A 4,861-nucleotide genomic window follows, 5' to 3' on the forward strand; every position below is an offset into this window, starting at 1 on the left:
ACCAGAAATGTGGCTGGGTAGGCTTAAAGTAAATACTGTTTAGATGAGGTCAGTGAAATGGTTATATGGTTACTAGCTAGTGAATTGTCATAGCAATATTCTTGTCATTTTATTAACTGCTCCTGTTAGTAATTAATCTTTAGGTCACAGACAGAAAATAGATGATTATGAGTGACTTATGCAGAACTCTCTAAACCAGGACACTAACTAGGTACAAAGATTGGCCATCAGGGTAACTTGGCATTTCTTCTAAGGTGCCCCTGAGTGAACTTAAACCTCGTTCTGCCAGGTAGTCAGATATAGTTTATTATCAGAACCATGTCTGAGTGCCCCATACCCTCAGTATCATGTCCATCCTACCCAGAAGTTCTGTGCTTCCGAGTCCCAATTAGCTTCACATTTAAACCTACTACTCCATCCATGAACAATAATATTGATTGTTTCTTCCCACTTTCTCTAGATCTGATCAACAAAAACAATTTATTCCTCATATGCCACTCCGGAGGGGCCTCTGGCTTCTGGAAGAGAGGCCAGGATGGAACGCTCGGGTGCTTGTGGTTTTCTTTTTGCCACAAGTGGGTGTCGGCAGAGTGGACCTCCCAGATGAACTGGAAGTCTGTGGCCCAGAGGTTGCCAGCATTTGGACATGCTGGAATGGTAAAATACAGAAATGTCAATCTTGTTTTTCATTATTTCTATTCAAACATTCTTCTAGGTCCTATATAGCCCCGGTGTGTCCACTTGCCCTACAGAGGTAACTTGTGGTTGCTGTGAAGCTGAACACTGTGACACTGATGTGTCAAATGCATTAATGGTCACCCATGATGGACAGTGTTTGGTGGCGCTCTCTGATTAAAACAAGCTTGGAAGCAGGAGTGGCATCCACTTCCATAATAGCTTGCATGGGGAAACCCTATGAGCCTGGAGAAAGGATGAAAGTCACACACGTGTTGAGGAGTTTCGTTCATAGGGTCGCTATGAGTCGCCTACAACTCGACAGCATTTAACAACAACAAGAACTGATTAAAGGTATAAATATGAGAGGCAACTTGGTATCAGGAATGCCATCCAGATGGGATATGAGAACGATGTTAGGAGAGAAAACACAGATATGACTGAGATATGGAAAAATACAAACTTTCACAGGCATTATAGTTACCCAGACACAGAATGTGGTGTTAAGATCTTGAGTATTTTATGCGCTTGCTTTACATTTTATTTCCTACTTCTATTTTATTCCTCTGTGAAAACACAGAAATGGGAAATTGGGAATCTACTGTGAGGAGAATGTTCCACTCACTTGGTATGGGAAAGCATGGACTCCATGTCATCTCTGCACAGACTTTTCTTCAGAAACAAGTTATTTACTGTCTCTGGGATCCATTTTTAAAATTTTGTCCACAGATGTGAAAATATCACCTTTGCCTATCCAAAATAGTCTACAGAAGACTCATTCTCTCCACTCTTGCACTTTTTAATGGATCTCTTAAGAAGCATGTGTTTCTCCTTTGCTTCTACATCCCCCTGCTGACTGCTTTGTGAATAGTCCAGTTAAAACATAAAGTGGGCTGAAGGAAGAGAAGAAAATAGCTTGAATTTTTTTCAAATAAGAAATTATTGGCTTATTTCCTCAAATTAGTTTATGAATTAAAATATAATGCCAATCAGTACCCCTTGATAAAATGGTTTTCAAATTCATATTAAAGAATAAATTATCAAGAAGGTTCATGACAGCCTGAAAAATTACATAATGAAGAGGACAAAATATAAAAGAAAGTTCTCATTATAAAAATCATAGCAGTTTCACAAGAATAGACACATATCAGTACAACTGAACTGGAAACAATCATGCAGAGAAATAGAGAGGAAAAAGTCAACAAATGGTAAAGTGATATTTCAAGTTAAGAATCAAAGTTCGGAATTCCATAAATGATATGGGAATAATAAACTACCTATTAAAATCTAAACCATACATTCACAAAATTAAATTTCAATTTAACTATGTAGATCTAAACTTTGAGAAGAAAACCATATAAACATTAAAGGAATATATTTTGCAGTAAAAAACTCAAACTTATTAGAAAGAGACAGAACTGATTCATTGGTTTCTGATGCTATAAATCTCAGAAGAGATTGATCATCTTTCTGCTGTGGAGACACAGGTGGATTCAAATTGCCCTCTAGGCAGTAAACTCCCTAAGCAGTGGGTCATCACAGCTCCTTAAATTGTAACAAGAAAAGACTGTTCATCTTTCTCTCAAGATTGACAGTTGTATTTGAATTGCCAAAGACAAATGGTCTTTGAATTATCAGCATAACTTTCTAAAGATTATCCCACTAGAGCTCCTGTTTGGAGTAGGAAAGATTTTTTTTGTTTTTGTTTTTGTTTTTTTGAAGGAGTAGGAAAGTTTTTTAAAACTATATAAACATATAAGGATAGTGAAAAACTAGGCAAGTATTCAATCTGTTGCCCACATTATATGATTACAAAAATGAATTTGAGAGACACAATTAAATTCCTGATAACAATACACATAAGGAAAATAAATGGTCATTGAATATATGGAAAATTATGTAAATATTCACCATCCATCAAAGAAATGCAAAGGAAAACCATAATAATTTCATTTGCACAGATGTGCATCATCAGATTGTGAAAATTAGAAGCCTTTTCTATAATGATTGGTGAAAATGTGAAGAAAAAGACACTGATTCTACCCTGGGGAGTAGGGTATTACTCAGTAAACAGTGTTATGTCTATGATATGCAATGCTCTACACAAAAACATAATCAGAAGGATAAAGTAAATACCAATGTATGATTTAGTAAACTCTCTGGATATATTTTATGGACTGCCAAAAGAAGAAACATACATGTCTTGGAAAAAGTGCAACCAGTGTGCTCCTGAGAGGCAAAGATGGTGATGCTTTTGTCTCTCATGCTTTGGGCATGTTGTTGTTGTTGTTGCTGTTGTTACGTGCCATTGAGTCACTTGCGACTCATAACGACCCTATGTACAAGAGCCCTAAATGCTGCTCTATTCTGTGCCAACCTCGCAGTCTCCGACATACTTATTCCTACGGCTCCAATCACAGAATCAATCCATTTCCTCAAGGATCTTCCTCTCCTGTACCATTCCTCCACTCTCCCAAACATGATGTCCCTCTCCAAGGATCAGTCCCTCCTTGAAACATGCCCAGAGTATGTCAGATGAAGCTTCAGAATCCTTGACTCCAAGGAGCATTCTGGCTCCACTCTCTCTAGGACAAACCTGTTTGTTCTCCTAGCAGTCCATGGTATATTCAACACTCTTCTCCAGCACCACAGCTCAAAGGCATCAATTCTCTTTTTAGTCACTGTCCAACTCTCCGATGCATAGTATGTAATTGCAAAGACAATAGCCTGGATCAGGCACACCTTAGTCTCCAGCCTGATGTCGTTGCTCTTCAGTACTCTTAGAGGTCCCTCACAGCTGACTTTCCCAATGCAATTTGTCTCTTGATTTCCTGGCTGCTGTTACCAATAGTGTTGATTGTGGAGCCAGGCAAACTAAAACTGTTAACTATCTCAATCTCTTTACCATCCATACTGATGCTACCAATTGGCCCAGTCGTGAGACTCTTTGTTTTCTTGATGTTGAGCCTCAATCCATATAGGAGACTTAGGTTACCAAAAAAAGAAGAAACGTTATCTAAAACAATTGTGCAGAGTTCCTGGGGGAGGGTGGCTTACAGTTCTTTTTTTGTTTACTTAACTGTAGATTCTAGTTCTCATGTTTATTTTCTGTGTTTGGGCAGTATATTTTCCTTTATGTTGAAGGTGATTATAATCTAGGTATTTAGCAAGGTTATAAAATCTTTATAACAACCTTAATTTTTTCCCTGTTTGCTATTGGCAATATTGGTTGAAATATTAATTTATATAAGGATTGTTGTTGTTGATTTCCGGTGAGTCAAGTAGGACTTATAGCAACCTTATGAACAAAAGGCCTGAAGGCTTCCTATAACTATTGTCATTTATCAAAGTTCATAGATTTACCAGAGGCATGTTATTTAAGAAGTGGGTGCCACTCCTGCTTCTAAATATTAGGATTACTCTCTGTCTTTCCCGGTAAGTGATACTCAGAGGAACAAGACAGGAATTTCTTTACATTTATTATTTTTTTTCCTTTCTCTTTATATCAGTTTTGGTGAAATATCAACCTCCATAAACAGTGACTGCCTAGAAATTCTTATTTATTTCAACTTAATGGTTGTATTTTATTTATATCCTCTTTCTTCCTGTACTGGTTAGAAATACATTCACAATCATGTCTTTTAATATATCATTTTAGTGAACACTTAGAGAGAATTTGGATTTCCATTCATTCATTGCTGCACTTCTCTCCCCGCCCAGCCCTCTCCCCCCACACCCCCAGCTCACTCCTCTCTTTCAAAAGTAAAAGAAAGACTCCCTCCCTGGTACACAATGCCCCCGCACCCCTCCCACCGCCCCAAGTACATTCCACTATGCAACCTTAATTGTGGACTCCTCTGATAACCATAATACCCTATCATACATCGCTTTTAAATTATTCAGTCCCTCATCTGTTTCAGTGCAGTATACAAAATTTATCCAGTTTTCTCAGTCTTACCCGCACCCTGATATCAGTCCCATTTCACAGCAGGGGCACCATGCAATATTTGTCCTTTTGCGACTGAGATATTTCACTCAGCATAATGTCCTCCAGGCTCACCCATTTTGAATAATATTGAATGAGTTCCTTATTTTTCAATGCAGCATAGTATTCCATTGTGTGAATATACCACAGCTTCTCTACCCTTTCGTTTGTTGATGGGCACCTGGGTTGTTTCAAACTCCT

General features: G+C 38.0%; 1 pseudogene; it reads left to right on the top strand.

The window, feature by feature from the left end:
- Positions 1–491: 491 nt before the first annotated feature.
- LOC102861740 overlaps positions 492–4,861 on the top strand; it is a 15,554-nt pseudogene continuing 11,184 nt past the window's right edge.

Source organism: Elephantulus edwardii, unplaced genomic scaffold, assembly GCF_000299155.1.
Source record: "Elephantulus edwardii isolate Elephantulus edwardi_28Jun2011 unplaced genomic scaffold, EleEdw1.0 scaffold00425, whole genome shotgun sequence".
NCBI classification, from domain to species: Eukaryota; Metazoa; Chordata; class Mammalia; order Macroscelidea; family Macroscelididae; genus Elephantulus; species Elephantulus edwardii.